Raw genomic sequence first — 18,184 nt, 5'->3', positions numbered from 1 at the left:
GGGGGAAGGAGCCATTTTGCTTTTCCAGAGCCTTTGTGCCATCAGTAACGTGGAAGCCCCCTATAGTTCCGTTAACAGATTACAGACCTGAGTGAGGACTTGCTTTTTTTGTGGATTTAGTTGAAGCTTTTATTGGAAACATTTTACATAACGTTTGGGATCACATGTATGTGATGGCTTGTTTTTTGCAGGACGAGTTGAAGTTTTTATCAGTACCATTTCCGGGCACATGGCATTTTTTGATCGATTTTTGGGAGATAGAAGGAACAAAAAACAACAACTCAGGAATTTCTGTTTTTCTTAATACCATTCCAATTTTTATTTTTTATTTTATGTTTTGGCGCTTTTACACAAAAAAAAAACTATTTTATACAAAAAAATATTTATTTTTGCATCACTTTATTATGAGAACTATAACTTTTTGGTTTTTATGCTGATGGAGCTGTATGGTGGCTTGTTTTTTGCAGGATAAAAATGATGTACAATTTGTATTTACATTTGTTTTTTTGATCTTGTTTCATGTCACTTTTTGTTCAGAAGTATGATGATAAGGCTGCCGTCACACTTGCAGTATTTGGTCAGTATTTTACATCAGTATTTCTCAGCCAAAACCAGGAGTGGGTGATAAATGCAGAAGTGGTGCATATGTTTCTGTTATACTTTTCCTCTAATTGTTCCACTACTGGTTTTGGCTTACAAATACTGATGTAAAATACTGACCAAATACTGATAGTGTGACGGCAGCCTAAAGCATTGTTGTTTTTGTTTCTTTTTTTTACGGTGATCACTGCAGAGGTTAACGAGTGGGACAGTTTTATAGAGCAGGTCATTACGGCTTCAGCAATACCAAATATGTGTACTTTTATTATTTACATAAATAAATGTATCTATTGGAATATTTTTTTTTTTTGCTGTTTATTTGGGGACTTTTTTTTAAAATAATTTTACACTGGAGACGGTTAGGACAGCTCCTCTAACAGAAGCCATGGGTTGGTTCTCCTAAGCAGCTTTGTATTTTAGGAAAAAAAAAATAGAATTTCTTTTCCTGTTTTACATTTTAAAAATTGCAGAAAGGAAAATGGGCTGATGCAAAAGATTTGGCACCCTGCATGGTTAGTACCCCATGTACATGAGTAGCCCATGTGTTCCTGTTTCCATAATTGTTCTCTTGTGTCTACGGGACTGGGGAGTTCCACCACTCCTCTTGGGCTATCTGCACAAAAGCTGTTCTACCCTGTATGCGCACATGGATTTTTCCTCTCTGAACCCTGTTCACACAGGTTATATACAGATGATCAGGTTTTTAAATACATCAGATAGGGATTGCATACATTAGTTAGGACTGCTCTGATAAGGGTATACCGTGAAGATTGGTAGAGCAGCTTAGTATACATTTTTTGCAAAAAACGTATCAACCAAATACCCTGTTTTTTACATCTTTTACTAGCACTTGCGGATTACTGCAACATTTTTTCAAACTGAGTGTTTTTGGTTTTACTATTCTCTTTTGTGTCTTATGGTTAGTACCTAGTAGCACCCCTTTTTGAAAGTATCACGGTTAGCGATTGGCAAACCCAAACAGTAAAGTTCGATGTTTAGGAAATAGGAAAAACCCAATGTGGCTAAACAAAGAAGTAAGACAGGCAATTAACAGTAAAAAGAAAGCATTTGCACTACTAAAGCAGGATGGCACCATTGAAGCTCTAAAAAACTATAGGGAGAAAAATACTTTATCTAAAAAACTAATTAAAGCTGCCAAAAAGGAAACAGAGAAGCACATTGCTAAGGAGAGTAAAACTAATCCCAAACTGTTCTTCAACTATATCAATAGTAAAAGAATAAAAACTGAAAATGTAGGCCCCTTAAAAAATAGTGAGGAAAGACTGGTTGTAGATGACGAGGAAAAAGCTAACATATTAAACACCTTCTTCTCCACGGTATTCACGGTGGAAAATGAAATGCTAGGTGAAATCCCAAGAAACAATGAAAACCCTATATTAAGGGTCACCAATCTAACCCAAGAAGAGGTGCGAAACCGGCTAAATAAGATTAAAATAGATAAATCTCCGGGTCCGGATGGCATACACCCACGAGTACTAAGAGAACTAAGTAATGTAATAGATAAACCATTATTTCTTATTTTTAGTGACTCTATAGCGACAGGGTCTGTTCCGCAGGACTGGCGCATAGCAAATGTGGTGCCAATATTCAAAAAGGGCTCTAAAAGTGAACCTGGAAATTATAGGCCAGTAAGTCTAACCTCTATTGTTGGTAAAATATTTGAAGGGTTTCTGAGGGATGTTATTCTGGATTATCTCAATGAGAATAACTGTTTAACTCCATATCAGCATGGGTTTATGAGAAATCGCTCCTGTCAAACCAATCTAATCAGTTTTTATGAAGAGGTAAGCTATAGGCTGGACCACGGTGAGTCATTGGACGTGGTATATCTCGATTTTTCCAAAGCGTTTGATACCGTGCCGCACAAGAGGTTGGTACACAAAATGAGAATGCTTGGTCTGGGGGAACATGTGTGTAAATGGGTTAGTAACTGGCTTAGTGATAGAAAGCAGAGGGTGGTTATAAATGGTATAGTCTCTAACTGGGTCGCTGTGACCAGTGGGGTACCGCAGGGGTCAGTATTGGGACCTGTTCTCTTCAACATATTCATTAATGATCTGGTAAAAGGTTTACACAGTAAAATATCGATATTTGCAGATGATACAAAACTATGTAAAGCAGTTAATACAAGAGAAGATAGTATTCTGCTACAGATGGATCTGGATAAGTTGGAAACTTGGGCTGAAAGGTGGCAGATGAGGTTTAACAATGATAAATGTAAGGTTATACACATGGGAAGAGGGAATCAATATCACCATTACACACTCAACGGGAAACCACTGGGTAAATCTGACAGGGAGAAGGACTTGGGGATCCTAGTTAATGATAAACTTACCTGGAGCAGCCAGTGCCAGGCAGCAGCTGCCAAGGCAAACAGGATCATGGGGTGCATTAAAAGAGGTCTGGATACACATGATGAGAGCATTATACTGCCTCTGTACAAATCCCTAGTTAGACCGCACATGGAGTACTGTGTCCAGTTTTGGGCACCGGTGCTCAGGAAGGATATAATGGAACTAGAGAGAGTACAAAGGAGGGCAACAAAATTAATAAAGGGGATGGGAGAACTACAATACCCAGATAGATTAGCAAAATTAGGATTATTTAGTCTAGAAAAAAGACGACTGAGGGGCGATCTAATAACCATGTATAAGTATATAAGGGGACAATACAAATATCTCGCTGAGGATCTGTTTATACCAAGGAAGGTGACGGGCACAAGGGGGCATTCTTTGCGTCTGGAGGAGAGAAGGTTTTTCCACCAACATAGAAGAGGATTCTTTACTGTTAGGGCAGTGAGAATCTGGAATTGCTTGCCTAAGGAGGTGGTGATGGCGAACTCAGTCGAGGGGTTCAAGAGAGGCCTGGATGTCTTCCTGGAGCAGAACAATATTGTATCATACAATTATTAGGTTCTGTAGAAGGACGTAGATCTGGGTATTTATTATGATGGAATATAGGCTGAACTGGATGGACAAATGTCTTTTTTCGGCCTTACTAACTATGTTACTATGTTACTATGTTACTATGATGTCCGTATCGAACACCTACTGATCGCGCTCGGACACCGAACATGGACATCACTAGAAAGTCTGTGGTCACGGACCGCTCCTGGCACATTAACCCCCCGGAACACTGCGATCAAACATCATTGCAGCGTTCGAGCGGCATAGGGAAGCATCGCGCAGAGAGGGGGCTCCCTGCATGCATCCGCGAGACCCTCGGTACAACGTGAGCGTCTCCTCCCTGCAGGCCCCGGAGCCAAAATGGCCGCTGGACTTCTTCCAACAAGCCTCCCTGCAGTGCCTGTCAGATCACTGATCTGACACAGTGCATTGCAAAGTGTCAGATCAGCGATCTGACACTATACTGTGGTGTCCCCCCCAGGGGCAATGTTATAAAGTTAAAACAAAAAAAACAAAATTTACATGTGTAAAAAAAAAAAAACAAATAAAGAAAAAAATATATTGTTCCAATACATTTCTTTATCTAAATAAAATAAAAAAAACAAACAAACAATAAAAGTACACATATTTAGCATTGCCACGTCCGTAACGACCCGACCTATAAAACTGTCCCACTAGTTAACCCCTTCAGGGAACACCGGAAAAATAAGAGGCAAAAAACAGCGCTTTATTATCATACTGCCAAACAAAAAGTGGAATAACACGCAATCAAAAAGACGGATATAAATAACCATGGTACCGCTGAAAATATCATCTTGTCCCGCAAAAAATGAGCTGCCATACAGCATCATCAGCGAAAAACAAGACCTCACATGACTCTGTGGACCAAAATATGGAAAAACTATAGCTCTCAAAATGTGGAGACATTTGTTGCAATAAAAAGCGTCTATTAGTGTGTGACAGCTGCCAATCATAAAAATCCGCTAAAAAACCTGCTATAAAAGTAAGTCCAACGCCCCTTCATCCTTAGTTAGGGAAAAATAATAAAATAAAAAAAATGTATTTATTTCCATTTTCCCATTAGGGTTAGGGTTGGGGCTACAGTTAGGGTTGGGGCTACAGTTAGGGTTAGAGTTGCAGTTAGGGTTACGATTGGGGCTAAAGTTAAGGTTGGGGCTAAAGCTAGGGTTAGGGCTAAAGTTAGGGTTGGGGCTAAAGTTAGGGCTTGGATTACATTTATGGTTGGGATTAGGGGTATGGTTAGGGTTATGGTTGGAATTAGGGGTGTGTTGGAGTTAGGGGTGTGGTTAGGTTTGGGATTAGGGCTGTTGGGGTTAGGAGTGTGGTTGGGTTTAGGGGTGTGGTTGGGATTAGTTAGGGGCATGTTTGGGTTAGGGGTGTGATTAGGGTTATGGTTGTATTAGGGGTGTGTTTGGGTTAGGGTTTGTTACAATAGGGGGGTTTCCACTGCACATCAGGGGCTTTCCAAACGCAACATGGCATCCGATCTCAATTCCAGTCAATTCTGTGTTGAAAAAGTAAAACAGTGCTCCTTCCCTTCCGAGCTCTCCCGTGTGCCCAAACAGGGGTTTACCCAAACATATGGGGTATCAGCGTACTCAAAACAAATTGACCAACCACCTTTGGGGTCCAATTTCTCCTGTTACCCTTAGAAACATACAAAACCAGGGGCTAAAAAATAATTTTTTGTGGAAAAAGATTTATTTATTTTCACGGTTCTGCGTTATAAACTGTAGTGAAACACTTGGGGGTCCAAAGTTCTCACAACACATCTTGATAAGTTCCTTGGGGGGTCTTCTTTCCAAAGTGGTGTCACTTGTGGGGGGTTTCAATGTTTAGGCACATCAGGGGCTCTCCAAACGTGACATGGTGTCCTATCTCAATTCCAGTCAATTTTGCATTGAAAAGTCAAACGGCGCTCCTTCCCTTCCGAGCTCTGCCATGCGCCCAAACAGTGGTTTACCCCCACATATTGGGTATCACTGTACTCAGGACAAATTGCACAACAACTTTTGGCATCCAATTTCTTCTGTTACTCTTGGGAAAATAAAAAATTGGGGGCAAAAAATCATTTTATATATGATTAATATATATATGATTAATATATATGATTAATATTTTTTATTTTTACGGATCTACATTATACACTTCTGTGAAGCACTTGGTGGGTCAAAGTGCTCACCACACATCTAGATAAGTTCCTTAGGGGGTCTACTTTCCAAAATGGTGTCACTTGTGGGGGGGGAGGGGTTTCAATGTTTGGGCACATATGGGGGTATCAGCTTACTCAGGACAAATTGTAAAACTTTTGGTGTCCAATTTCTCCTGTTACCCTTGGTAAACTAAAACAAATTGGAGCTGAATTACATTTTTTTGTGAAAAAAGGTTATAATGTTCATTTTTTTTTTTAAACATTCCAAAAATTCCTGTGAAACGCCTGAAGGGTTGTTAAACTTCTTGAATGTGGTTTTGTGCACCATGAGGGGTGCAGTTTTTAGAATGTTGTCACACTTGGTTTTTTTGTATCATATAGACCCCTCAAACTGATTTCAAATGTGATGTGGTCTTTAAAAAAAATGGTGTTGTAATAATAATGAGAAATTGCTGGTCAACTTTCAGCCCTTGTAACTCCCTAACAAAACAAAATTTTGGTTCCAAAATTGTGCTGATGTAACGTAGACAGGTGGGAAATGTTACTTAAGTATTTTGTGTGACGTATCTCTGTGATTTAAGGGCACTAAAGTTCAAATTTGGAAAATTGCGAAATTTTCTCCAAATCTCCGTTTTTTTCACAAATAAACGCAGGTAATATCAAAGAAATTTTACAACTATCATGAAGTACAATATGTCATGAGTAAACATTGTCAGAATCATCAGAATCCATTGAAGCATTCCAGAGTTATAACCTCAAAGGGACAGTGGTCAGAATTGTAAAAATTGGCCCGGTCATTAACGTGCAAACAACCCTTGGGGGCTAAGGGGTTAAATTTTGACAACCATCCTTGCTAAAGCAGACAGCTGTGGGCTGGTATTCTCAGGCTGATAAGGGGCCATGGATATTGCCCCACCCAGCCTAAAAATAGCAGCCCGCAGCTGCCCAGAAAAGACATCTATTAGATGTGCCAATTCTGGCCCTTTGCCTGACTCTTCCCACTTGCCCTGTAGTGGTGGCAAATGGGGTTAGTATTTGTGGGTTTGATGTCACCTTTGTATTGTCAGGTGACATCTAGCCCACGGCTTCGTAATGGAGATGCATCTATAAGACACCTAATCCTATAGTTACATGGTAGCTAAAGACAGCCAGAATAAAGTCCTTTAATTGAAGGAAACAGACTCCTTTAATTATCTTAATTAAACCATACTTAGAACCTCGCCCAATTCCACCGAAGCCATCGATCTCCTGTAAGAAAACTAAAATGTCTGCCTGTCCTGTCCCACGCCGTAATCCATGTCTGGGGGATGAACAGTTTTCAACCTGGATGCTGCCAATATACGACTGTCCAGGCCGAGATCCACTGGTGAATGGGCTGCTGAGAGTGCAGCCTCAGTGACTGGTGGTGGTGTCATTGAGGTTATGTCTGGTCACTGAGGCTTCATTCCCAGCCGGGCTGAACTGCGGTGACCTTGGTGAGATCCCCGCTAACAGCGTTGGGATATGTCCGATTAGAGGAAGATATTGGCTATGTAAAACAAATGGCATCTGCCATGTGTAGAGCAGGCTCAGCCCCTTATCCTACTCCACCCACCCTGACCCGCTGCATGGCTATATCAGCTATGAGGTGTTAACATGGTGCTGACTATGTACCATTTGCAGTTATTATGCGATTTTTGACTAATTACTAGTGATGAGCGAATACTCATTACTTGAGATTTCTCGAGCACGCTCGGGGGTCCTCCGAGTATTTTTTAGTGCTCAGAGTTTTAGTTTTTCTTGCCGCAGCTGAATCATTTACATCTGTTAGCCAGCTTAAGTACATGTTGGGATTCCCTAGCAACCAGGCAACCCCCACATGTACTTATGCTGGCTATCAGATATAAATCATTCATCTGCGGCAAGAAAAACTAAAACTCTAAACATTAAAAAAATACTCGGAGGACCCCCGAGCGTGCTCGAGAAATCTCAAGTAACGAGTATTTTCGCTCATCACTACTAATTACCTACTATAAAGTTATCTCCATTTATGCACATGAATTATGAATTTTTTGTGAAGTTTTGGGTTGTAGGCAGTATTTTTGCAGACACACCTAGTTATAACCATTGGTCTTGCTGTAGGTTAATATAATACCATAAACATTTCCTTAGTAAACCCTAGTAAATGAGCAGTTAGCACGGGAGGTTGAAGCAGTTCTACATCTGATGGGTCATGTGCTTATGTCATATCATACAGGTAACATTTTCATATCATCAAGCTGCCAAATTTATTGTCAATGGAAATTACTTGGAAAAATTCACCAGTCTCTTGATAAGTCAGTGTATTATTAACAATAGACAAATATTAACAGATGCACTTTTTGGTGTTCTTCATTCATATTATAGTAAATTACTAGAGCATTTCTCTGTTCTTGGCAGTGATTAGTGCATGTACAGAACATTTCAACTAGTAATATGTAACTTGAAGGGAAATAATTACTTGGGACATACACAAGGACTCGCAGTTATGGCTCCAATGATTTCATGCTAACTGGCCAAAAAAATTCCCGAACAAAGGAGAGTGATGCACTTTTTAAAGTTAGATTCAAAGGGTTATTTCATTACTAAATAGATCTGGCATGAAACAGATAGGCATCAGATACTCTGGAATATTAAAAAAAAAAGTTAATAGTTTAAACTATTTTCAGAAGGGTAGAATGCCCTAAGAAAGAAATCAAATATACAAAATTTCCTGTGCCACAATATGGAGACCTATGGTGTTCTTCATACAGGACATCTGAGGAGCAAATGGCATCTGGAACACTGTTTTTGGGAAAAAAATAAAAATTTCCATCAGAGGCCAGGTAAGCCAAGCATAATTTTGGGAATGGGATGGGCTCCTTCATGGCATCTTTACTCCCCCACCTCCCCAGCAAGCTTAAGTGATTTGGAACCTTTGAAAAATACAAAGAAAAATAAGATTATGCACTATTTTTGTAAATTACAGTTACCATGATAATTGTTTTTCAGATTCCAGTTTGAAATACATTTATAAAAAAAAAAAAAAAAAAACGACAATAAAAAGGAAATGGGAGGGAAACATTCCAGGTTTCTGCTGCAGGAAACAGACATATTTACATTCCGTGATAGAAATGGCAGCTGATAGAATGATGAATCAGCATTATGACCAGGGAAACCTTATCTAAGTAAAACGTCTGAAGGATTATTGCTTCGTAGTCTAATCTGTGAAAGCCAACTACAGGACATGTTCTTGAGACAGATGTAGGAACAGTTTATGAGTTACAAAGTCCGCTATTACAACACGTCTAAAAAGGATACAGTATTTGTGTTGAAACAAAGCCTCCCTGCTCATATGATCACTAGATGAATTCTTACATCATGACTATGCCTGCTATGACATTGACATGTAACCCCTTTTAGGATTTTTACTTCCAATAGGAACTGAAGTTGAAGCCCTTTACTCTCTGAAGAGAAATTGCAAATTTGAGGTTCCCAGAGGAACATTGCATGACCTATAAGTCTCCTTACACTGGTCAATTAGGCATTTCATTCTCCATAAGGAGAAACATTACCACTTAGACCCCAGTCAGAGGACTCTAATCCAGCCAAATCAGATCTCACGCTTTGCACTGAGGAGGGGCAACACCCCGAAACATGTCTGCAAACAGATTCTGGTTAGGCTTTTAAGTACCATTGCTGGGATTGTTAGGCTACGTTCACATTAGCTTTGCATCGGGCGCAGCTGCGGCCACGCATGCGTCCCTATATTTAACATGGGGGCGCATGGACATGCGTTGTCTTGTGTTTTGTGATGCATGCGTCATTTTTGGCGCAAGAGTCAGGGCGCAGAGGACGCCGCAAGTTGCATTTTTTTTGCGTCCAAAAGCAAGCCAAAAATGGACGCATGCATCATAAAACCATGCGTTTTGCATGCGTTGCGTCGCCGACGCAACACACAACAACACAAATGTGAACGTAGCCTTAAAGGGTCAATATTCACTTTTATGATTGCAACTTCCAATTGGTGGCACTAGAGTTCAAGTTCTCTTCCTCTCTAAAGATGCAATTGTACATTGACTCCACCGGATAGGTCATTAACCTTCACATGCCTCCCCAAGTCACATTTTAGGCGACATTCACATGGCAGTACTTTAGTATGTTTTCCACATCACATCAGAATTTATAAGGCAAACTCAGGAGTGGACAAGTGTCAGAGAAACACGTGCACCACACCTGTATTCATCACCCACTCCTGGTTTTGTTTGCAAATACTGATCAAATACTGACCATGTGAATATAGCCTAAAGCAGGGGTGTCAAACTGCATTCCTCGAGGGCTGCAACCAGGTCATGTTTTCAGGATTTCCTTGTACTGCACAGGTGATAATTTAATCACCTACACACAGTGATTGCAGCACCTTGTGCAATGTTAAGCAAATCTTGAAAACACGCATGGTTTGCGGCCCTCGAGGAATGCAGTTCGACACCCATAGCCTAAAGGATATTCATTAGTGACAAGCAGAAGAGGAAATGTTACCGTTCATAAAACACATGTACTACTATTAGGTCATTAGTGAGCCCTGGAGCTTAAGGTACTCGTTGACTAACATGCCCATATTTTTGAATGACTGGACCCTCTGCTGGCCCTCTATATAACTGAGCATCTAATATATAATTGCCTAGAATACTACTTCCTGCAATTTGTGCCAACTTCCTGTCCGGAGCTAATGTCCGGAGCTAATGTCCGGAGCTAATGTCCGGAGATAAGTGACGTCAACAGTGTCCAGTGTCTGATTGGTTGCCGCCTGCTGCGAGCGACCAATCAGAAACGTGCCGTACTGTGACACACTCCGCCCGCCATTTTGGTGTGATTTTTGAATTTTTACCTCACAGCAAGTTTCTACTGCGTGGAGGCGGGCCCAGTGACGTTGCTCTTCAAGCTCCTGCCGAATTTTGTCAAAAAAATGATAATACCATTTACCAAAACTATATATATTTAGTTGTGAAGTGGTTCAGTGACATTTTCACACCAATTTTGAACTTTTGTTTGGTGTTTTCTCCATATACTGCCTATTATTCACTGACTGTTATACTGAGAGACTGCCGTTTATTAACCTCTTTGCCACATTGGGTATATTGCTCTATTATTTGCCACATAAGGACATTGTCCATTATTGCCCAGCAATTTCTCTGCAATATAAACTGCCTATTTATTAATATCTGCATTCCTGCAAAGAACTATTGCCTATTATTAACTGGGTATTTTCCTACTACCTGACATTGTTCTTAAGCAAAGAACCATTGTTGTGGCATTTGCCACAACACGCAAAGTTGTCGTCTGATGTCTTTCATCCCTCCCCTCAAGCATGTTCATGGATCCTGTGTAACTGTACCTTAAATAACAAGAATTGTCAAGAGCTGGTGAGTGCAGCCATTTTTTGTTCTTTCTTACTATTATTTATTAATTGTATTATTTTTACATTTGAATAAATAAAGTATATATGGATTCTAGACTCCCGATTCTTTAGAATCGGGCTGCCATCTAGTTAATCTTTATAAACATACAGTAACAAATTGGCAAATAATTATAGATCAGAGCTCAATATTTCGTTCACACACAGGACCTAATTCATTAAGACAGGAGTTTCAGTAAGAGGCAGGTTTTTGGTAGATTCAGCATTTGCACTTTTTAAAAAGGTCACTTTTTTATTACGTTTTCTCCAGTGCTCCCTTAGAATAATTTTATGTATGTCTATAATTTTTGCAACATTTTAGGGGAACAATTGACTTGCTGTTCTAACAAGGTACAAAAAGGTGAAGAATTACAGAGCACCGGATTTTGCTCAAAAATTATAGATCATTTTAAAGAACTTAGAGCAAAATAAAAACCACATAAACTACAAATGACAACTCGTGCTTTATGTACTTTTGTTAATGAAGGCCATTTGTTATGTTTGTATTATGCAATTAGCAAAGCCTGGAAAATAGTACAGCAATGTTTTTGCCTATTTATGGTAGGAAACTTACATTTTTCACTTCCATTAATATTAAAGGGTTTTCTAATATTTTACTACTCTGACAAAACTTATACTAGAATTTGATGATTAATGTATCCAAACCTCCTCTCAAGAAATCCCAACAGGCCATTATTTAGTACCGATGCTGCCGTAGGCCCCCTTCAGAGGTGTCTTTGGTACCCATAGCATCCGTTTTTACACATACCAATTATAATCTATGGGGCTGCACACAAGTCCATGTGACCCACATGTAGGCATGTCAAAATTTTTCCCGGTAGCACAGTTGACAAGGGCCAATACACATCAACGGGTCATGGCATCTGTGTCATGTGACATACCGGACTAGAATGCAGAATGGAAATTACAGATGTGTTAAAGATTTACAAAGATGATAGACTAAATAGATAAACGTGAGAATTATTGCCTAGCATGTGTAGCTAGTTTATCTCTTAAACCTACCGTATATACTTGAGTATAAGCTGAGATTTTCAGCCTATTTTTTTTTTTTTTTGGGGGGGGGGGGGGGGGGGGGAGGGGGGACCGGCTAAAAGTCCCCCTCTTGGCTTACACTCGAGTCATTGTCTCAGGGGGTCGGAGGGGGAGCAGTAGCTGTCACATCATACTCACCTGCTCCCGATGCGGTCCTTGCTTCTCAGATGGTCTGTGACGCCGGCAGCTTGTTCCTGTGTTCAGCGGTCATGTGGTACCGCTCATTAAAGTAATGAATATGGACGCAACTCCACTCCCATTGGGGTGGAGCGCATATTCATTATTTTAATGAGCGGTACCACGTGACCGCTGAACACAGGAGCAAGCTGCCGGCGCCAGAGACCATCGCATCAGAGACCGCACCGGGAGCAGGTATGACGGGGGAGGGCTAGCCATGCGATATTCACCTGTCCCCGTTCCACCGCCGGGCTGTCTTCCGCTGTGACGCTCAGGTCAGAGGGCGCGATGACGTGTTTAGTGCACGCCCTCTGCCTGAACAGTCACTGGAGAGAGCCGGAAAACAGCATCACGAGGAGGTAGAACGGGGACAGGTGAATATTGCAAGTGCGGGGGCATGAGCAACGAGAGGCGAGTATTTATTTATTTATTTTTTTTAATCCCAGCGGCAGCATATGGGGCATAATATGCTATGTAGCATCTTATGGGGCCATCAACCTTTCAGCAGCATTATACGAGGCATGATATTCTATAGAGCATCTTATAGGGCCATCATTAACCTTTTCTGCAGCATTATATAGTGCATATTTTAATATGGAGCATCTTATGGGGCCCATCATGAACTGTATGGAGCATTATATGGGGCTCCTGATTTAATATGGATATTCAAAAGACACTTAAACTACTGAGGTCTCAGTTTTACTTTTATTGATTTTTTTATTTTTGAAAATTACCAGTAGCTGCTTCATTTCCCACCCTAAGCTTATACTCGAGTCAATAAGTTTTCCCAGTTTTTTGTGGCAAAATTCAGGGTCTCTGCTTATACTCTGGTCGGCTTATACTCAAGTATACACGGTAATAAATGAATGACATAGGAACCGCCCATTTTTTGGTAACCAGCAAAAGGTAAAGCAGACAGCCAAGAGCAGATAGTATCAGGCTGGGAAGGTCCATAGTTATTGGGCTCTTCCCAGCCTTAAAATACAGGCCTACTGCCACCCCAGAAGTGGAGCATCACATGAAATGCTCCAATTCTTTCACTTTGCCTTGTCTCTTCCCAATGCCATGGTGCATTGGCAATAGGCATAATGATGCTTGGGGTTGTTGGCAGCTGTGTTTTTGAACAATTCACAGCTGACATTAAGTCCAGTGAATCAGCCATACAAAGCATATGGAGGCTCGCACTGATGCTCCATAGGCTTTGAAAGTAACCACCGAGTTATGCAGCGCTGTGCAAGACCTGGCGTTTCTGACATCACCGCTTTTGAGTCGCCAGGTCTTGCATAGCAATGCATGACCCAGAAGTGGCTGTCTGCAAAGCCTATGGAGCGTCAGAACGAGACTCCATAGACATACGGCGGATTCGATGGATTTAGCTTGGACTAAGTCAGACCTGCATGGGAACATCTTTATTATACACATACATCTGTGAAAGTGTTAGGGAGTGTTAATTTAAATTGGTTCCTTTTTATTACTAGGTTCGTAATGGAGGTGTCTGATCAAATTCTCTCCATTATTAACAGTAGGGCTTGACGTCCGGTATGATTCTGGACAATTCACAACTGATATTAACCCAAAGCACCATTACCCCGATTGCCAGCGCACCAGGTCAACAGGAAGAGCCAAAGCAAAACACCAGAAATGGAGCATCTGGGGCAGCTACAGGCTGATATTTTTAGGCTGGGAAGGGACCAATAACCAGGGACCTTCCTAGCCTGAAATCGGCTCTCAGCTGTCTGCTTTACCTTTGCTGGTTATTATTGTTAAGCACAAGTGTTCGCTGCTGAAGTTTACATTAGGTGCTCGGTTATACAGAGTACAGCAGGCATGTGCTTGAGTGACAAGCTCAAGTCCCAGCCCACATGTTTTGCAGCCGTTTGACAGCCCCCCAGGAACTGCCTGACATACACGGGGCAATTCCCCGCATGTTTTATTGCGAACATCCACAAAACATGTGGGGCGGGGACTTGAGCATATCACTAGAGCTCCTGGGATACTCTACATACCCGAGCACACAATGTAAACCCAAGCAGCAAGCACTTGCAAACACCACCAATTGGGGAGGACCCACTTTATTTTTTTCATTTATTAGGTTAATACACGTACAGTAAGATACACTTGCAAGGCAAATTATCTACATCTTTAAACAACCAGCAATTTCTATTTTGGTACATGTCACATGGATAGCACAAGGATTTCACACGTACAGCTTATAGAAAACCAGACAGTAAAAACTGAGTCATCACAAAGGGGGAAAATGTACAGAATATGGGGATATTATATAGCCAGCAATATATGGTGGGACAAGCCTCAATTCACTTGCCAACAGTTCTTAGACAGCCTTCATGCTGGGTCGGAGTCGGAGGGGGAGGGAGACCTGTACACACCTATGGGCAACCACTAGCGAGAAAACCTCTGCATACTTCGAGCCTCTCAAGGCTGAGGAAGGACATGTCCATAATGTTACAGTAGCTCACCAGAAACATTACACAATACCTACAATTGCATGGTTTTCTTTATTGTTCAGGGAAAGGCAGCAAGCATTAATTACATGAAAGGGGCTGACTGGTTCCTAGGAAGAAATGGGAAACCGCAAGATTTGTACTGCAGCCGTTACATTCTCTGGATCAGCGAGGGTCCTTTTGATCAGACCTCCCATAATCCTGTAGAATGTAAGCCCGCAAGGGCAGGGTCCTCTCCCCTCTGTATCAGTCTGTAATTGTTAGTTTGCTTACTGTAACTGATATTTGCATTTTGATGTAACCCCTTCTCATGTACAGCACCATGGAATTAATAATAATAATAATAATAATAATTAGTAATACGAAACCTATCAGTACAATGACTGTTTAAACAAACAGAGCTGCTTGATGAACATTTTCACTTTTGCATAAAACTTCCCCCTCTTCATCCTTAATTCACGTGTCACAACCCACCCGATTCTTTATGAACTAAGGCTATAGTGTACACAATTTCCATTAAAATCAATTGACTTTCTCCATTGGTGGTACTTCTAGCAAATTCAGACATTCCTTAATACAAAATGCCATAGGGATTTACAAAAACCATAACAGAGGGGGGGGGGGGGGGGGGGGGCGAAAAAAAAAAAAAGTCCACTCTGGTATATTTCATGGACAAAAAAAAAAAAAAAAACGACAATTACAGCTTCAAGTTTAGGAGAAGCAAATCTAAGACAAAAGGTGTGGACAACAGTATACAGGCCTTATATATGCCAAAGTGGCAGAAAAGGTAATTGAAAAAAGTTTGCTCTTTAGCAATCTCAATCTGACATTTATGCTTGTAAGATAGACGAATATACATTTCAAATTATTGAAAACTGAATCAAAATTAAATAAAAACTTTTATTCGAGAACAAGTTACATACAGTACATCAATCTTATGGGCCCAAAACATATTATCCGGGTTGTCAACTGTCTGTTTTTCTGGCAGTGGTTGCCACAAATGAACCTTTAATAAGCCAAACTGCATGAAGCAACAGATTGCTTTTATTACGGAGAGGAGGTGTGTGTATAAATATGTGGGTGACTTTACAAATACTATTACTATACAAGACACTAGCAGATCACTAAAAAGATAGAGGTAGCAATAGTACAAGCCAGCTGGCCAGGTTAAGTGATAGGAGGTAGGGAATTAAAGCCCCACTACCATTTTTTCGCCCATTTCATTATTTGCTAGGCATCAGTAAATATGTTCTGTGGTGTGCACTGAAATACATCCGAGTTGCCGTTGTCTGCCGTTTGCAGCGCAGCTCCAATCCTTCTCTGGCACAATGTCACTGCAGACCTTTGTTGCCAGCTCACACAGTGAACAGTTCGTTCTTTTCCTAATTTTTGTCTACAAGAGCTTCAAAACACACTAAAGCCAGACAGACGGCTGTCAGGAGAACACTTCCAATGATTATTTTGCACACAGGCATCTCAGCAGACTCTCCCATGCACAGGAGCACTTGTTCAGCTGAGCGCTCCTGTGATCTTTGGGAGGAAGCCGCCGGCTGACATACCAGACAGCTCATCTCCGGCAAAACAAAATGATTGACATCTCCTCCAACCATTAGTCAGCCGGGGCCCCTATATACACAAGATTGTTCAAATCCATCAATATTGGCGGGTTCAAATCGACAATACACTGTGTGCAGAATTATTAGGCAAGTTGTATTTTGATCACATGATACTTTTTATACATGTTGTCCTACTCCAAGCTGTTCCGCCTTGAGAGCCAACTACCAATTAAGTAAATCATGTGATGTGCATCTCTGTAATGAGGAGGGGTGTTGTCTAATGGCATCAAAACCCTATATAAGGTGTGCTTAATTATTAGGCAACTTCCTTTCCTTTGGCAAAATGGGTCAGGAGAGAGATTTGACAGGCTCTGATAAGTCCAAAATTGTGAGATGTAGGGACGCAGCAGTTTTGAAATTGCCAAACTTTGGATGCGTGATTATCGAACAATCAAGCGTTTCATCACAAATAGCCAACAGGGTCGCAAGAAGCGTGTTGGGGAAAAAAGGTGCAAAATAACTGCCCATGAATTGAGGAAAATCAAGCGTGAAGCTGCCAAGATGCCATTTGCCACCAGTTTTGCCATATTTCAGAGCTGCAACGTTACTGGAGTAACAAAAAGCACAAGGTGTGCGATACGCAGGGACATGGCCAAGGTAAGGAAGGCTGAAAGACAACCACCTTTGAACAAGAAACATAAGATATTTCTTGGCCCAGTCTTGACGTTTTATCATAAGACGGACTTTTCAAAGTTTAATGGACTGATGAAATGAGAATGACTCTTGATGGGCCAGAGGCTGGATCAGTAAAGGACAGAGCGCTCCACTGACTCAGACACCAGCAAGGTGGAGGTGGGGTACTGGTATGGGCTGGTATCAAAGATGAACTTGTGGGACCTTTTCGGGTTGAGGTTGGAGTGAAACTCAACTGCCAGACCTACTGCCCGTTTCTGGAAGACAACTTCTCCAAGCAGTGGTACAGGAAGAAGTCAGTATCGTTCATGATTTTCGGTATCGAAACATGATTTTCATGCAGGACAATGCTCATCACATGCCTCCAACTACTCCACAGCGTGGCTGGCCAGTAAAGGTGTCAAATAAGAAAAAATAATGACCTGGCCCCCTTGTTCACCTGATCTGAACCCCATAGAGAACCTGTGGTCCCTCATAAAATGTGAGATCTACAGGGAGGGAAAACAGTACACCTCTCGGAACAGTGTCTGGGAGGCTGTGGTGGCTGCTGCACGCAATGTTGATCATAAACAGATCATGCAACTGACAGAATCTATGGATGGAAGGCTGCCGAGTGTCATTAAGAAAGGTGGCTATATTGGTCACTAATTTTTTGGGGTTTTGTTTTTGCATGTCAAACGTTTATTTCTAAATTTTGTGCAGTTATATTGGTTTACCTGGTGAAAAACAAGTGAGATGGGAATATATTTGGTTTTTATTAAGTTGCCTAATAATTCTTCACAGTAATAAGTTACCTGCACAAACAGATATCCTCCCAAGATAGCCAAATCTAAAAAAATCCACTCCAACTTCCAAAATATTAAAGCTTTGATATTTATGAGTCTTTTAGGTTGATTGAGAACAGTTGTTGATCAATAATAAAAATCATCCTCTAAAATACAACTTGCCTGATCATTCTGCACATAGCGTAGGCTAATGGGTCTTGAAAAAGTGACTTCCGGTCACACACAGGAACACAATTGTGTATAGGGCGGTCACAACAACTGTCACTTATTCCAGGAAGAAACTGGAACACTGCTGAAAGTGGCAAA

Source organism: Ranitomeya imitator, chromosome 3 (genome assembly GCF_032444005.1).
Source record: "Ranitomeya imitator isolate aRanImi1 chromosome 3, aRanImi1.pri, whole genome shotgun sequence".
Taxonomy (NCBI): Eukaryota; Metazoa; Chordata; class Amphibia; order Anura; family Dendrobatidae; genus Ranitomeya; species Ranitomeya imitator.
The sequence above is the reverse complement of the archived record's forward strand: the minus strand, read 5'-3'. Positions refer to the sequence as shown.